The sequence below is a fragment of the Eleutherodactylus coqui genome, chromosome 5 (assembly GCF_035609145.1).
Source record: "Eleutherodactylus coqui strain aEleCoq1 chromosome 5, aEleCoq1.hap1, whole genome shotgun sequence".
Lineage (NCBI taxonomy): Eukaryota > Metazoa > Chordata > Amphibia > Anura > Eleutherodactylidae > Eleutherodactylus > Eleutherodactylus coqui.
Genome location: NC_089841.1, coordinates 31,105,418 through 31,123,369, shown reverse-complemented (window position 1 = coordinate 31,123,369; position 17,952 = coordinate 31,105,418). Strand labels below are relative to the sequence as shown.

The following is a 17,952-nucleotide window of genomic DNA, read 5'->3' as shown; positions in this document are numbered from 1 at the left end:
CATTGTCACTTACAGTTGTGACAGGATTTCGGCCTTTATTTTGGCGTAGTTACGGGAGTCCAATTCACTTAGATCGTAATAGGCCTTTTGGGACTCTCCTGACAGGAAAGGAGCCACAACATCCGCCCATTGGTCCGTGGGCAGCCCTTCTCGCTTCGCAAACCTTTAGAACATCTTGAGGTGGTCTTCCACGTCATCTGTGGCAGTCATCTTCTGCAGCGAAGCTTCCACCATGGCCCTCATGGTTGGTCGTCCTTCTTGGGCCCCCTGCAGGTGGGCGCTCTGATCCACAGTGACTGCTGCCCATTGCACCATCACCGCCTCTCGCAGTGTCGCAATTTGTTCCATTAGCAGGCGATTAGTCTCTTGCTGCACCTGCCTTGGCTCTGCATGGGCGTTTTTTTGCTGTAGACTAGCCTGCACCAGCTGTTGGACCAGGTCCTCCATGGCTGCAGTCTTCTTAGGTAGTACACCAGCGGCTTTTACCCAGGACATACAGTGTCAGCCACAGGTGTCAACTCCTTGTGTATGTCTCTTTAAGGCCTCGGTCAAACGACCGTTTTTTGCCGCGATTTGCGGATCGCATGACGGATGTGCATCCGCAAATCGTGTGACCGGGGCTGACGATTCGCCGAAAAATCTGCAGCTAGCAGCGTTTTCAGCGAAACGGGCCAGACACGAGGAATCGCAGATCGCGCCTATCTGCGATCTGCGATTCCTTGTGTTTTATATATGCGCTCAATGGGGCCAGCGGCAGCAGCGCCGACCCCATTGAGAACATATACTACAAAGATCATTCTCCTCTGTAACAGCTGTGGCAGAGAAGAATGATGTTCGCCCATTGAATTCAATGGAGCTGGCAATACAGCTGGCTCCATTGAAAGGAATGGGCTGCTGGCGAGCGCGGGATGAATTTTCGGGAAGGGCTTAAAAATATAAGCCCTTCCCTGAAAATCATCCTAAAATGTGTAAAAATAAAAAATATATATATACACTCACCTTGTCCCTGCAGCCGGAGTTCAGCCGCGGCCGGCCGGCAGTTCTCCTGAACTGCTCTGTGTAGTATTCAGCAGCCGGGGATTTAAAATCCCCGCCTGCTGAATGGGCTGCCTCTGATTGGTCACTCAATTGGTCATTTAATAGCTGAGAGCTGCCCCTGATTGGTCCTTGCGCTGAAGCAATCAGAGGCAGCACTCACTCACCCATTCATGAATTCATATAGGAGAAGTCATGGATGGAAGGTATGTGTTGCAGAGGTTGCTCAACTCGGTGATGTAGGCCTCGCATCCTCTCTCCAGTACAGGTTTTCACCTATACCAGGGAACCAGGTGGAGCTCAGGCACCTGCTAGATGTAAAAGGAGTCAGTATACAGAGTGTATGCGTGCATGTTTGTGTGTGTTTTTCAGACATGTGCACTGTGGAAGACTTAAACAGGAGCTTGTCTTCCCAGGAGGCTGATGAGATCCCTGTCCCTGCTACTACTGACTAGAGGAAGCTACTCACAAGTCTACTAAGAGGTTGCCACCAAGGAGGCCCCACTGAAAGCTGGTAAAAGCTGCCTGAAACAGAACTACCCCTGTTGTATTGCTTATTGTTATGGATAAAAGGACATTCAGATGTTCATACTACTTACTGCATTGAACTTGAAGGACTTTTGATTTCTTCCACTTTTACTGGGATACCAGCTGTTTATGCTATAACTAGAGATGAGCGAGCGTACTCGTCCGAGCTTGATGCTCGTTCGAGTATTAGCGTGTTCGAGATGCTCGTTACTAGAGGCGAGCACCACGCGATGTTCGAGTTACTTTCACTTTCTTCCCTGAGAAATGTGTGCGCTTTTCTGGCCAATAGAAAGACATGGAAGGCATTACAACTTCCTCCTGTGACGTTCCAGCCCTATACCACCCCCCTGCAGTGAGTGGCTGGGGAGATCAGGTGACACCCGAGTATTAAAATCTGCCCCGCCCGTGGCTCACCACAGATGTATGCTGACAGAGATCAGGGAAAGTGCTGTCTTGCTGTAGCTGCTATAGGGAGAGTGTTAGGTGTTATTTTAGACTTCAAGAACTCCAACAGTCCTTCTTAGGGCCACATCTGACCGTGTGCAGGCTGCTGGGAGCAGTGTTGCACAATTTTTTTTTTTGTATATCGGGCATGTAGACCATAGTGTCCTCAGCCTGCAGTCATTTTACTGAGTATAGGGGCAGTACTGCTGAGGCAGGGAAAGAGGTATATTGGCTAAATAGGCAGTGTGGTTGTTCCCACAAAGTTAAAAAATATACAATATTTGGCCTGCCTGTCAGTGCCTTCCGTTTACAGCGTCTCTGCTGGGGGTAGTAGTTGGTGAATTAATACCCAGCCTTGCGCATAATTGTTTCCTGCCTCTGCAGTGCATTTGCCTTCAGTTTACAGCGTCTCTGCTGGGGGTAGTAGTTGGTAAATTAATACCCAGCCTTGCGCATAATTGTTTCCTGCCTCTGCACTGCGTTACGTATGCGAAGTCAGCCTCCAACAGGGCAATCGAAATACAGTGTATATCACAGGCAGTGTGCTTGTTCCCACACAGTTAAAAAATATACAATATTTGGCCTGCCTGTCAGTGCCTTCCGTTTACAGCATCTCTGCTGGGGGTAGTAGTTGGTGAATTAATACCCAGCCTTGCGCATAATTGTTTCCTGCCTCTGTAGTGCGTTGCGTACGCAAAGTCAGCCTCCAACCACAGACCAATAAGCGGCACATTTAATTACAGCGTTCTGTTTCTGCTAATCTCGTAATACACCATGCTGAGGGGTAGGGGTAGGCCTAGAGGACGTGGACGGGGGCGAGGACGCGGAGGCCCAAGTCAGGGTCTGGGCACAGGCCGAGCTCCTGTTCCAGGTGTATCGCAGCCGACTGCTGCGGGATTAGGAGAGAGGCAAGTTTCTGGTGTCCCCAGATTCATCTCACAATTAATGGGTCCACGCGGTAGACCTTTATTAGAAAATGAGCAGTGTCAGCAGGTCCTGTCGTGGATGGCAGAAAGTGCATCCAGCAATCTATCGACCACCCAGACTTCTACGCCGTCCACTGCTGCAACTCTGAATCCTCTGGCTGCTGCTCCTCCTTCCTCCCAGCCTCCTCACTCCATTAAAATGACACATTCTTAGGAGCAGGCAGACTCCCAGGAACTGTTCTCGGGCCCCTGCCCAGATTGGGCAGCAATGGTTCCTCTTCCACCGGAGGCGTTTGTCGTGACCGATGCCCAACCTTTGGAAAGTTCCCGGGGTCCGGGGGATGAGGCTGGGCACTTCCGGCAACTGTCTCAAGACCTTTCAGTGGGTGAGGAGGACGATGACGATGAGACACAGTTGTCTATCAGTGAGGTAGTAGTAAGGGCAGTAAGTCCGAGGGAGGAGCGCACAGAGGATTCGGAGGAAGAGCAGCTGGACGATGAGGTGACTGACCCCACCTGGTTTGCTAAGCCTACTGAGGACAGGTCTTCAGAGGGGAAGGGAAGTGCAGCAGCAGGGCAGGTTGGAAGAGGCAGTGCGGTGGCCAGGGGTAGAGGCCGGGCCAGACCCAATAATCCACCAACTGTTTCCCAAAGCGCTCCCTCGTGCCATGCCACCCTGCAGAGGCCGAGGTGCTCAAAGGTGTGGCAGTTTTTCACTGAGAGTGCAGACGACCGACGAACTGTGGTGTGCAAGGTTTGTCGCGCCAAGATCGGCCGGGGAGCCACCACCACCAGCATGCGCAGGCATATGATGGCCAAGCACCCCACAAGGTGGGACGAAGGCCGTTCACCGCCTCCGGTTTGCACCACTGCCTCTCCCCCTGTGCCCGAACCTGCCACTGAGATCCAACCCCCCTCTCAGGACACAGGCACGACCGTCTCCCGGCCTGCACCCACACCCTCATCTCTGCTGTCCTCGGCCCCATCCAGCAATGTCTCTCAGCGCAGCGTCCAGCCGTCGCTAGCGCAACTGTTTGAGCGCAAGTACACTGCCACGCACCCGCACGTTCAGGCGTTAAACGTGCACATAGCCAAATTTATCAGCCTGGAGATGCTGTCGTATAGGCTTGTGGAAACAGAGGCTTTCAAAAACATGAAGGCGGCGGCGGCCACGCGCTACTCGGTTCCCAGTCGCCACTACTTTTCCTGATGTGCCGTCCCAGCCCTGCACGATCACGTTTCCCGCAACATTGTACGCGCCCTCAACAACGCGGTTACTGCCAAGGTCCACTTAACAACGGACACGTGGACAAGCACAGGCGGGCAGGGCCACTATATCTCCCTGACGGCACATTGGGTGAATTTAGTGGAGGCTGGGACCGAGTCAGAGCCTGGGACCGCTCACGTCCAACCCACCCCCAGAATTGCGGGCCCCAGCTCGGTGGTGGTATCTGCGGCGGTGTATGCTTCCTCCACTAAACGACCCTCCTCCTCCTCCTACGCAACCTCTGTCTCACAATCAAGATGTGTCAGCAGCAGCACGTCGCCAGCAGTCGGTGTAGCGCGGCATGGCAGCACAGCGGTGGGCAAGCGTCAGCAGGCCGTGCTGAAACTACTCAGCTTAGGAGAGAAGAGGCACATGGCCCACGAACTGCTGCAGGGTCTAACAGAGCAGACCGACCGCTGGCTTTCGCCGCTGAGCCTCTAACCGGGCATGGTCGTGTGTGACAACGGCCGTAACCTAGTGGCGGCTCTGCAGCTTGGCAGCCTCACGCACGTGCCATGCCTGGCCCACGTCTTTAATTTGGTGGTTCAGCGGTTTCTGAAAAGCTACCGACGCTTGTCAGACCTGCTCGGAAAGGTGCGCCGGCTCAGCGCACATTTCCGCAAGTCCAAGACGGACGCTGCCACCCTGCGGACCCTGCAACATCGGTTTAATCTGCCAGTGCACTGACTGCTGTGCGACGTGCCCACGTGGTGGAACTCTATGCTCCACATGTTGGCCAGGCTCTATGAGCAGCGTAGAGCTATAGTGTAATACCAACTCCAACATGGGCAGCGTAGTGGGAGTCAGCCTCCTCAATTCTTTACAGAAGAGTGGGCCTGGTTGGCAGACATCTGCCAGGTCCTTGGAAACTTTGAGGAGTCTACACAGATGGTGAGCGGGTATGCTGCAATCATTAGCGTCACCATTCCTCTGCTATGCCTCTTGAGAAGTTCCCTGCAAAGCATAAAGGCAGACGCTTTGCACTCGGAAACGGAGGCGGGGGAAGACAGTATGTCGCTGGATATTCAGAGCACCCTCATGTCTATATCTCAGCACGTTGAGGAGGAGGAGGAGCATGAGCAGGATGAGGAGGAGGGGGAAGAGACAGCTTGGCCCACTGCTGAGGGTACCCATGCTGCTTGCTTGTCATCCTTTCAGGGTGTATGGCCTGAGGAGGAGGAGGAGGATCCTGAAAGTGATCTTCCTAGTGAGGACAGCCATGTGTTGCGTACCGGTACCCTGGCACACATGGCTGACTTCATGTTAGGATGCCTTTCTCGTGACCCTCGCGTTACACGCATTCTGGCCACTACGGATTACTGGGTGTACACACTGCTCGACCCACGGTATAAGGAGAACCTTTCCACTCTCATACCCGAAGAGGAAAGGGGTTCGAGAGTGATGCTATACCACAGGACCCCATGACGCCTCTGCTCCCTACAACTACTGGGTGTCGAAGCTTGGACACGTGGCCTGAACTCGCGCTGTATGCCCTGGAGGTGCTTGCTTGTCCTGCGGCTAGCGTCTTGTCAGAGAGGGTGTTTAGTGCGGCTGGGGGAATCATCACGGATAAGCGTACCCGCCTGTCAACTGACAGTGCCGACAGGCTTACACTCATAAAGATGAACAAAGCCTGGATTTCCCCAGACTTCTCTTCTCCACCAGCGGACAGCAGCAGTACCTAAACAATACGTAGGCTGCCCCCGCGGATGGAAGCATCGTTCTTTATCACCATCAAAAACGGGGACCTTTTAGCTTCATCAATCTGTGTATTATATTTATCCTCCTCCTGACACCTCACGTAATCACGCCGAACGGGCAATTTTTCTTAGGCCCACAAGGCTCAGTCATATTAATTTTGTAAACAATGTTTATACGTTTCAATTCTCATTAAAGCGTTGAAACTTGCACCTGAACCAATTGTTATTTTAACTGGGCTGCCTCCAGGCCTAGTTACAAATGAAGCCACATTAACCAAAGCGATTAATGGGTTTCACCTGCCCTCTTGGTTGGGCATGGGCAATTTTTCTGAGGTACATTAGTACTGTTGGTACACCAATTTTTTTGGGCCCTCGCCTACAGTGTAATCCTAGTAATTTTTATGGGCTTCGCCTGCACTCATGCTATAGCAAGGTGTGTGGGGTTGGCCTACACTTTTGCTACATAAATGTAACTGGGGCCTTGTCTATACTGCAACTACTGAAATGTGAAAGAGACTGTTATCTCCCTAAACTGCTGCAACGGGAATGTTACTGTGGCCTGTCTTGACTGCTACTAATACTGAAATGGAACTAATACTGTGCTCCCCCTATACTGCTGCTTCGGAATTGTTATTGGGGCCTGTCTTGACTGCTACTACTACTGAAATGGAACTAATACTGTGCTCCCCCTATACTGCTGCTTCGGAATTGTTACTGGGGCCTGTCTGGACTGCTACTACTACTGAAATGGAACTAATACTGTGCTCCCCCTATAATGCTGCTAGTGATATGTTACTGGGGCCTGTCCCTAATGCTACCGCTGATACGTTACTAATTCTGGGCTCTTCCTATACCGCTGCTAATGCTATGTCACTGGGGTGTGGAAACGGAGGCAGCCCAAAGACATGATGGTGGCGAGGCCATTTCCCACCAACGCGGTTACTGTTAAGGTGCATATAACCACGGGCACTGCAATGGGATACATTTATGTACTGCCGATGGGTTCCAGGGAGCCACCCATGCTGTGGGTCCACAGGGACTTTACATTAGGGATTTGTACCTGCCAGTGACTATGTATTAAAAACCCCGGTCTGACTGGGGCATGCAGTGTGGGCCGAAGCCCACCTGCATTAAACTTGATGTTACCTCAGCTGTGCTGGGCACTGCAATGGGATTTATTTATGTACCGCCGGTGGGTTCCAGGGAGCCACCCATGCTGTGGGTCCACAGGGACTTCACGTTGGGGATTTGTACCTGCCTGTGTCTATGAATTAAAAACCCCGGTCAGGTTGGGGCATGCAGTGTGGGCCGAAGCCCACCTGCATTTAATCTGACTTTAGCTCTGCTGTCCAGGGCACTGCAATGGGATACATTTATGTACAGCCGGTGGGTTCCAGGGATCCACCCATGCTGTGGGTGCACACGGAATTCCCATTTCGGAGTTGTACCTGCCTGTGACTATTTATAAAAAAACCCGGTCTGACTGGAGCATGCAGACACCTTGACAGAATGAATACTGTGCGGCACATGGGTTCCCCATTGCTATGCCCACGTTTGCAGCTCCTGATGGAGGTGGCACAGGATTGGAATTCTCATTGCTTCTGTACAGCATTGTGGGCTATCGCCCCACCCCTTTTAAAGAGGGTCGCTGCCTGGCCCTGCCAACCCTCTGCAGTGTGTGCCTCCGGTTCCTCCTCATGGCAGACGCACTTATAAATAGACATGAGGGTGGTGTGGCTATGAGGCCAGCATGTGGCATGAGGGCAGCTGAAGGCTGCGCAAGACACTGTGGTGTGCGCTGTGGACACTGGGTCGTATGGGGTGGGGGGGGGGTTGGGCAGCATGTAACCCAGGAGAAGTGGCAGCGGAGTGTCATGCAGGCAGTGATTGTGCTTTTTTGGAGGTAGTGTGGTGCTTAGCTAAGGTATGCCTTGCTAATGAGGGTTTTTCAGAAGTAAAAATTGTTGGGGGGGGGCCACTCTTGCCGCTATTGTGGCTTAATAGTGGGACCTGGGAACTTGAGATGCAGCCCAACATGTAGCCCCTCGCCTGCCTTATCAGTTTCTGTGTTGTTCCCATCACTTTCTTGAATTTCCCAGATTTTCACAAGTGAAAACCTTAGCGAGCATCGGCGATATACAAAAATGCTCGGGTCGCCCATTGACTTCAATGGGGTTCGCTACTCGAAACGAGCCCTCGAGCATCGCTAAAAGTTCGACTCGAGTAACCCGAGCATTTTGGTGCTTGCTCATCTCTAGCTATAACCTCTCGTGTGAACGGACAAACACGAATGGACTTTTGTTGTCGTACAAACATGAAATTTGGTAGGAGTATTCTTTAGGTCCTAAATAAGGAAAGTAATGGGGTCACAACTTGCTAATTGCAAAAGTAAGTACACCCCTGGTGTCGTAGAAGTGTGAAACTTGGCACAAGCATTGTTTAGGTCCTAAATAGGAAAAGTAAAGGGGTCATTGTTTTGAAATGCCAAATAAAATATATTTTGAAGCATATATACCTTGATTTTGTCTAAAGGGCCAGACCTTTACATTTGCATAGTGTGTTTGGATGGCATCACATCACATTTTGACGGGTAAATTATTGATTACAGTGTCAGTGTGATGCAGGGAGTGAATTAACATCATGTACTGTGGCATACAAATAATCACTTAATTTCCTATGTGACGAGCGATCCTGTAATGGACTATGTGTCTACATCTCTGACATTGATTTAGATATGCTGCAGATAAAGATCACTCCGGTAAAGTGAATCAGACTGTCCTCTTGCTGGAGATGATTGCACCAGTTCATTATTTCCCAACTGTCCCTCACATGCACCCCTGTGATTGAGTGTGGTTTGTTAGCTAATAAGTCCAGAGTGGCCATCTCTCTAGTTGGCTCCCGCACAAGTTGGGTAAGGTAGCTTTCTTTAATTGCTCTCAAGAACTTATCACCCTTATAAGATTTCCATATTATATCCGGATAATAAAAATGTCGCCCATTCTAATTACTTCATTGCGGTTTGACACCTCTTCTATTTGTCTTAATAAGTTTTCAGTTTCTTCTGCTATTTTTAGTGGCCTATAGAAAACTCCTATCAGGATTTTGTTATTTTTTTCCCTCCCTGTATTTCCACCCACAGAGATTCCATGTGTTCATCTCCCCCCTATTGTTCTTGATGACCTCCTCCAGAGCTCTTGTTTAAACACTCCTCCAACCTTCTAGCCATCTACTCCCTCAGCACAGCTGCACCCTCCCCATTGAGATGCAGCCCCCGTAGAAGTGCGAAGCCCCTGAAGAACAGACTTGTGAGCACCTCCCCCCTGCCACCCCCTCTACATCCCCCCCCCCCCACGAATCTTTTCACCTGACTAGGAAGCTACTCGAAAAAAGTGATACTTGTTCCAGTAATTGCTCTAAACGAGCACGTTCGCTCATCTCTATTCAGGAGGAATTTTCACAGATACGAGCTAGCATGAATAGATTTTGAAATCCAAAGTGACTGAAGAATAAGCATGTCAAACTGCAATTGAAAGATATGAGCATTGGTGTACATATAGGGGGTGCAGGGGGTGTGGTTGTAAAGTAAACAGGCTCTGGAAAGTGAGTGTAATTAGTTGAACCACAAGGCAAAGGTACTTCTGCAAAACAAGAGTGACTCTGAACACAAGACAAAAAAAGGTATAGACTCCACTTCAAGAGCTACAAGTAAAAAATCGCTGAAGGTTTCAGATTACAGGCAGAACAGTCTGAGAAGGTGAACAGACCACAGGTGGAATTGAAAACTCAGATTCAAGATTCTCCGAAATTGTTGCAAGAAGGAATTATTCAGACGTTTGACCTTAGTAACAGGCTGAAACAAATGGAAAATGAGCGGAATGTGTTCCGTGAACAGATAGAAAAAGATGAAAAAAATCAAGAAAAAACATATCAAAGCAGATTTCCACACTTTGGGTTCAGGTGTCAGAGATGAAAAAGAAAATGGAGGAGAACACTGCATCCTTGGTCTCTGTTAAAGAGTTAAAAAAAAATCACAAAGAATTCGAAGTTACAAATCAACGGTATGGAGAAAAGCAGCTGCTTATGACAAACTAGAGAGGACTTAAATTAGACTTCAGCAGGAATTAAAATATGTTAGTGTATAGCTGTTCACCAATGTTAGATTATGTCCAACTTGTACAATAAACACAAAGTTTGATCAGTTGCTTGATGAGGAGCAAACTATTTTTGCTAAATATGCCGACAAATATGACTGTGCTGAAGCAGAGGCCTGTGAAACAGAAATCAAAGCACTCTCCTTGGTACGCAACCTGGAAGAGGCCACTAAAATGCAGGCTGAAGTAGAATGGCTTAGCAATCAGTTGTGCATGGAAATGCAAGATGGGGTTAAGCCCCATTTACACAGGATGAGTGTACACATACAGTACAGGAGCGTGTACATTACACACATACAGCTCTACTACATCCACAATACACATACAGTACAGGAGCGTGTACATTACACACATACAGCTCTGCTACATCCACAATACACATACAGTACAGGAGCGTGTACATTACACACATACAGCTCTGCTACATCCACAATACACTTACAGTACAGGAGCGTGTACATTACACACATACAGCTCTGCTACATCCACAATACACATACAGTACAGGAGCATGTACATTACACACATACAGCTCTGCTACATCCACAATACACATACAGTACAGGAGCGTGTACATTACACACATACAGCTCTGCTACAGCCACAATACACATACAGTACAGGAGCGTGTACATTACACACATACAGCTCTGCTACATCCACAATACACATACAGTACAGGAGCGTGTACATTACACCCATACAGCTCTGCTACATCCACAATACACAAACAGTACAGGAGCGTGTACATTACACACATACAGCTATGCTACACCCACACTGCACATTGCACCTCCTGCTAATCCAGCAAGGGAGTTCTGCAGACATTGCCCCCTGTGTCATGTGATCCCTGACTCCTCCCACAGAGGTGATCACATGACTGTGACATCATCACAGGTCCTGGAAGCATGCGGTCTTGCTGGTGGAGGTCTCTTGACTGAGTCTAGTGGCGGACGTCGGCCGGTTGGCCCCTCTGCCCATTATCGCCTCCTGCTGTCTGGAAGACACTTCTTGCATCCCTAGAACATCCCGGAGCTTCCTGGCCAGATGATTCCCTCTCGTGGTCTCTGGAGTATATAGACCCCCGCAGCAGCGAGGTGAGACCAGCCGGAGGTACCGGGGGATTCTGCCTGTGAGGAGAGCTCCAGAGTAGAGATGAGCGAGCACCAAAATGCTCGGGTGCTCGTTGCTCGAGTCGAACTTCCCGCGATGCTCGAGGGTTCGTTTTGAGTATTGAACCCCATTGAAGTCAATGGGCGACCCGAGCATTTTTGTTTATCACCCATGCTCCACTAAGGTTTTCATTGGTGAAACTCTGGGAAATTCAAGAAAGTGTTGGAAACGACACAGAAATGGATCGGGCAGGCGAGGGGCAACATGCTGGGCTGCATCTCAGGTTCCCAGGTCCCACTATTAAGCCACAATAGCGGCAAGAGTGCCCCCCCCCCCCCTTTTTTACTTCGGACAAACCCTCATTAGCAATGCATACCTTAGCTAAGCACCACACTACCTCCAACTAAGCACAATCACTGCCTGCATGACACTCCACTGCCACTTCTCCTGGGTTACATGCTGCCCAACCCCCCCCCCCCCCCCCGCACGACCCAGTGTCCACAGCGCACCCCACAGTGTCTCTAAAGTGGGCCACACTGGCTGACATCTTGGGCTCCCCCACCAACTAGCAAACTACATACAAAAGTACTAATGCATACTAATAAAATGCGGGTGTTGGTACTGCATTTTGGCCAAAACGCATAGGCTGACAGGCCGCGACGAGGCCACACCGCTTCCGTCAGTACCTACGCTAACTCACGTTGAGTTGAGTGGGTGGGTTGAGTGGGTGACTGCATATTAGCCTGCCAGGAACAAGCTGCTCCTCCACATTATTGTCTGGCTAACTGCATATCTTCAGGGCTTATGGCCATTGCGCCTGCCCTACGGCGATTGTGCCGGTGGCGATTGTGCCTGCCTTATGGCGATCGTGCCTATGGCGACTGTGTCTGCTTTGCAGACCTTCAGGTATTGTATTTTTGGCTTTTTCTGTGAATAACATGGTAACATTTCAGGAGCAGAAGTATCGGCAGACCAAAGTTACATTTCTGTTGCAGAAGTATAGGCAGACCCCTGTAGGATTACTGTAGCAGAAGTATAGGCAGGCAGAACCAAGTTACATTTCTGTAGCAAAAGTGTAGGCCAACCCCAGACACATTGGTGTACCATGAGTGCAGGCGAAGCCCATAAAAATTACTCGGATTACATTGTAGGCGAGGGCCCAAAATACTTGTGTACCAACAGTACAAATGTACCCCAGAAAAATTGCCCATGCCCAACCCTGAGGGCAGGTGAAGCCCATTACTCGCTGAGCTTACTGTGGCTTAATTTGTAACTAGGCCTGGAGGCAGCCCAGTTAAAAAAATTGGTTCAGGTGGAAGTTTCAATGCTTTAATTACAACAGAAACGTATAAATATTGTTTACAAAAGTTATATGAGCCTTTTGGCCCACCGAAAAATTGGCCATTCGGGGTGATTACGTAAGGTTGCAGGAGGAGGAGGAGGACGAATATCATACACAGATTAACACAGGTAAATGTCCCCGTTTTTTACTGTGATAGAGAACAATGCTTGCATCCGCGGTTGCAGCGAAAATAATCTTTAGGTACCGCTGCTCTCCGCTGGTGGAGAAGAGAAGTCTGGGGAAATCCAGGCTTTGTTCATCTTTATGAGTGTAAGCCTGTCGGCGCTGTCAGTTGACAGGCGGGTACGTTTGTCTGTGATGATTCCCCCAGCTGCACTAAACACCCTCTCTGACAAGATGCTAGCCGCAGGGCAAGCCAACACCTCCAGGGCATACAGCGCGAGTTCGGGCCACATGTCCAGCTTTGACACCCAGTAGTTGTACGGAGCAGAGGCGTCACGGAGGATGGTGGTACGATCGGCTACGTACTCCCTCACCATCCTTTAACAGTGCTCCCTCCGACTCAGCCTTGACTGGGGAGTGATGACACAGTCTTGCCGGGGAGCCATAAAGCTGGCAAAGGCCCTGGAGAGTGTTCCACTGCCTGCGCTGAACATGCTGCCTGATCTCCGCGCCTCTCCTGCTACTTGGTCCTCGGAACTGTGCCTTCTGCCACTAGCGCTGTCGGATGGGAATTTTAGCATCAGTTTGTCCACCAGGGCCCTGTGGTATTGCATCATTCTCGAACCCCTTCCTTCTTCGGGAATGAGAGGGAAAAGGTTCTCCTTATACTGTGGGTCGAGCAGTGTGTACACCCAGTAATCCGTAGTGGCCAGAATGCGTCTAACGCGAGGGTCACGAGAAAGGCATCCTAACATGAAGTCAGCCATGTGTGCCAGGGTACCTGTACGCAACACATCGCTGCCCTCACTAGGAAGATCACTTTCAGGATCCTCCTCCTCCACAGGCCATACACGCTGAACGGATGAGAGGCGAGCAGCATGGATACCCTCTGCAGTGGGCGCAGCTGTCTCTTCCCCCTCCTCCTCCTCAGGCTCCTCCCCCTCCTTCTCCTCAAAGCACTGAGATATAGACATGAGGGTGCTCTGACTCTCTAGCGACATACTGTCTTCCCCCGCCTCCATTTCCGACAGCAAAGCGTCAGCCTTTATGCTTTGCAGGGAACTTCTCAACAGGCATAGCAGAGGAATGGTGACGCTAATGATTGCAGCATCGCCGCTCACCATCTGGGTAGACTCCGCAAAGTTTCCACAGACCTGGCAGATATCTGCCATCCAGGCCCACTCCTCTGTAAAGAATTGAAGAGGCTGACTCCCACTACACCGCCCATGTTGGACTTGGTATTCCACTATAGCTCTACGCTGCTCATATAGCCTGGCCAAGATGTGCAGCGTACAGTTCCACCGTTTGGGCATGTCGCAAAGCAGTCGGTGCACTGACAGATTAAACCGATGTTGCAGGGTCCGCAGGGTGGCAGCGTCCATGTTGTACTTGCGGAAATGTGTGCTGACCTGGCGCACCTTGCCGAGGAGGTCTGACAAGTGTGGGTAGCTTTTCAGAAACCGCTGAACCACCAAATTAAAGACGTGGGCCAGGCATGGCAGGTGCGTGAGGCTGCCAAGCTGCAGAGCCGCCACCAGGTTACGGCCGTTGTCACACACGACCATGCCCGGTTGGAGGCTCAGCGGCCTAAGCCAGCGGTCGGTCTGCTCTGTCAGACCCTGCAACAGTTCGTGGGCCGTGTGCCTCTTCTCTCCTAAGCTGATTAGTTTCAGCACGGCCTGCTGATGCTTGCCCACCGCTGTGCTGCCGCGCGACACCGACTGCTGGCGACTTGCTGCTGACACATCTTGATTGCGAGGTAGAGGTTGTGTAGGAGGAGGAGGAGGAGGAAGGTTTAGTGGAGGTGGCATACACCGCCGCAGATACCAACATCGAGCTGGGGCCCGCAATTCTGGGGGTGGGTAGTACGTGAGCAGTCCCAGGCTCTGACTCAGTCCCAGCCTCCACTAAATTCACCCAATGTGCCGTCAGGGAGATATAGTGGCCCTGCCCGCCTGTGCTTGTCCACGTGTCCGTTGTTAAGTGGACCTTGGCAGTAACCGCGTTGGTGAGGGCGCGTACAATGCTGTATGAGACGTGATCGTGCAGGGCTGGGACAGCACACCGTGAAAAATACTGGCGACTGGGAACCGAGTAGCGCGGGGCCGCCGCCGCCATCATGTTTTTGAAAGCCTCCGTTTCCACAAGCCTGTACAGGAGCTTGAGAGACATTGCTGGATGGGGCCGAGGACAGCGGAGGTGAGGGTGTGGGTCCAGGCCAGGAGATGCTCGGGCCTGTGTCCTGAGAGGTGGATTGGATCTCAGTGTCAGGTTGGGGCACAGGGGGAGAGGCAGTGGTGCAACCCGGAGGCGATGAACGGCCTTCGTCCCACCTTGTGGGGTGCTTGGCCATCATATGCCTGCGCATGCTGGTGGTGGTGAGGCTGGTAGAGGTGGCTCCCCGGCTGATCTTGGTGCGACAAAGGTTACACACCACTGTTCGTCGGTCGTCCGCGCTCTCAATGAAAAACTGCCACACCTTTGAGCACCTTGGCCTCTGCATGGTGGCTTGGTGCGAGGGGGCGCTTTGGGAAACAGCTGGGGGATTATTAGCTCTGGCTTTGCCTTTACACCTGGCCACCCCACTTTCTCTTCCAACCTGTCCTGCGGCTGCAATTGCCTCCCCCTCTGAAGACCTGTCCTCAGTTGGCTTATCAAACCAGGTGGGGTCAGTCACCTCATCGTCCAGCGGCACTTCCTCCGAATCCTCTGTGCGCTCCTCCCTTGGACTTACTGCCCTTACTACTGCCTCACTGATAGACAACTGTGTCTCATCGCCATCGTCCTCCTCACCCACTGAAAGCTCTTGAGACAGTTGCCGGAAGTCCCAAGCCTCATCACCCGGACCCCGGGAACTTTCCATCAGTCACGACAAACTCCTCAGGTGGGAGAGGAACCATTTTTTACCAATCAGGGCAGGGGTCCGAGAACAGTTCCTGGGAGTCTGCCTGCTCCTCAGAATGTGTCATTTTAATGGAGTGAGGAGGCTGGGAGGAAGGAGGAGCAGCAGCCAGAGGATTCAGAGTTGCAGCAGTGGACAGCGTAGAAGTCTGGGTGGTCGATAGATTGCTGGATGCACTTTCTGCCATCCACGACAGGACCTGCTCACACTGCTCATTTTCTAATAAAGGTCTACCGCGTGGACCCATTAATTGTGAGATGAATCTGGGGACACCAGAAACTTGCCTCTCTTCTAATCCCGCAGCAGTCGGCTGCGATACACCTGGATCTGGAGCTCGGCCTGTGCCCACACCCCGACTTGGGCCTCCGCATCCTCGCCCCCGTCCACGTCCTCTAGGCCTACCCCTCAGCATGCTGTATTACGAGATTAGCAGAAACAGAAGCATTGGGAACCATTGTTTCCCAATCAGGGCAGGGGCCCGAGAACAGTTCCTGGGAGTCTGCCTGCTCATCAGAATGTGTCATTTTCATGGAGTGAGGAGGCTGGGAGGAAGGAGGAGCAGCAGCGAGAGGATTCAGAGTTGCAGCAGTGAACGGCGTAGAAGACTGGGTGGTCGATACATTGCTGGATGCATTTTCTGCCATCGACGACAGGACCTGCTCACACTGCTCGTTTTTTCATAAAGGTCTACGACGTAGACCCAAAAATTGTGATATGAAGCTGGGGACCCCAGAAACTTGCCTTTCTTCTAATCCCGCAGCAGCCGGCTGCGATTCATCTGGACTAGGAACTGGGCCTGTGTCCACACCCTCACATGGAACTCCGCGTCCTCGACCGCGTCCACGTCCTCTACCCCTACTCCTACCCCTCAGCATGGTGGATTAAGAATCGAGCAGACACTGAGCAGTGTAAAAAATTTTGTGAATTATTGCCACGCAATTGGTGGCTGCCAGTGGTTATATAACGCAAAATGAAGCCAGATATAAATTATAAGGAAGGCTGCAAGCAGGCCTAGCTGTGCAATATTCAGTCGTGATGCACCTTAAAGGGGTTGTCCCGAGGCAGCAAGTGGGTCTATACACTTCTGTATGGCCATATTAATGCACATTGTAATATACATTGTGCATTAATTATGAGCCATACAGAAGTTATAAAAAGTTTTTTACTTACCTGCTCCGTTGCTGGCGTCCTCGTCTCCATGGTGCCGACTAATTTTCGCCCTCCGATGGCCAAATTAGCCGCGCTTGCGCAGTCCGGGTCTTCTCCTCTTCTCTATGGGGCTCCGTGTAGCTCCGTGTAGCTCCGCCCCGTCACGTGCCGATTCCAGCCAATCAGGAGGCTGGAATCGGCAATGGACCGCACAGAAGCCCTGCGGTCCATGAAGACAGAGGATCCCGGCGGCCATCTTCAGCAGGTGAGTATGAAGACGCCGGACCGCCGGGATTCAGGTAAGCGCTGTGCGGGTGGTTTTTTTAACCCCTGCATCGGGGTTGTCTCGCGCCGAACGGGGGGGGGGTTTAAAAAAAAAAAAAACCCGTTTCGGCGCGGGACATCTCCTTTAAGTCCCACAGGCCACGCAGTAATAAGTTCTTTTCTGTTTTGTTTAGTTTTCTGGTTCGCTTCTATTTTGTGCTAGTGCTCCCTGATAGGGACTTGTTAGTGGCCCAGGCACGCGTGCGGGCTCGCACTTGTCAGAGCGATCGGTCCGCTGAGTAGGCAGGGCCCCCTCCCGAGTTAGGGGTCTATAGGGAGAGTATTCCCCATAGTGTTATGTTTCCTTTGCACAGTTGTGCCTTTGGTTTATGTAATTGAGGTTGCACGTCCGGAGGACGCAACACCTGCTCTGTGCAGGATCACTAAATCATCCCAGACAGATATTTGTCCAGCCTTTGTTTGAACACTTCCATTGAAGGAGAACTCAGCAACTCCCGTGGCAGCCTGTTCCACTCATTGATCGCCCTTACTGTCTAATATCTAATCTGTGTCTGCTCCCTTTCAGTTTCATCCCATTGCTTCTAGTCTTTCCTTGTGCAGATGAGAATAGGGCTGGTCCCTCTGCAGTGTAACAGCCCTTCAGATATTTGTAGACTGCTATTAAGTCTCATCTCAGCCTTCTCTTCTGCAAGCTAAACATTCCCAAATCCTGTAACCGTTCCTCATAGGACATAATTTGCAGCCCGCTTACCATCTTGGTAGCTCTTCTCTGAAGTTGCTCCAGTTTGTCTATGTCTTTTTTTAAGTGGGGTGCCCAGAACTGGACACAGTATTCCAGATGAGGTCTGACTAAGGAAGAGTAGAGCGGGATATTTACCTCAAGTGATCTAGACTCTATGCTTCTCTTAATATATCCCAGAATTGTGTTTGCCTTTTTGGCTGCTGCATCACATTGTTGACTCATGTTCAGTCTATGATCTATTAGTA

The 17,952-nt window shown here is 51.0% G+C and overlaps 2 protein-coding genes across 2 annotated transcripts in view; both read left to right on the top strand.

The window, feature by feature from the left end:
• The window catches only part of LOC136629093 (zinc finger protein 850-like), a 585,720-nt gene that overhangs the window by 91,666 nt on the left and 476,102 nt on the right, over positions 1 to 17,952 (top strand). The window lies entirely within an intron of this gene.
• The window catches only part of LOC136629117 (zinc finger protein 665-like), a 32,725-nt gene continuing 25,721 nt past the window's right edge, over positions 10,949 to 17,952 (top strand). Inside the window, exon 1 of the mRNA XM_066605252.1 lies at positions 10,949 to 11,148. The gene's annotated coding sequence lies outside the window, so the exon portion shown is untranslated. The remainder of the gene's footprint in view (positions 11,149 to 17,952) is intronic.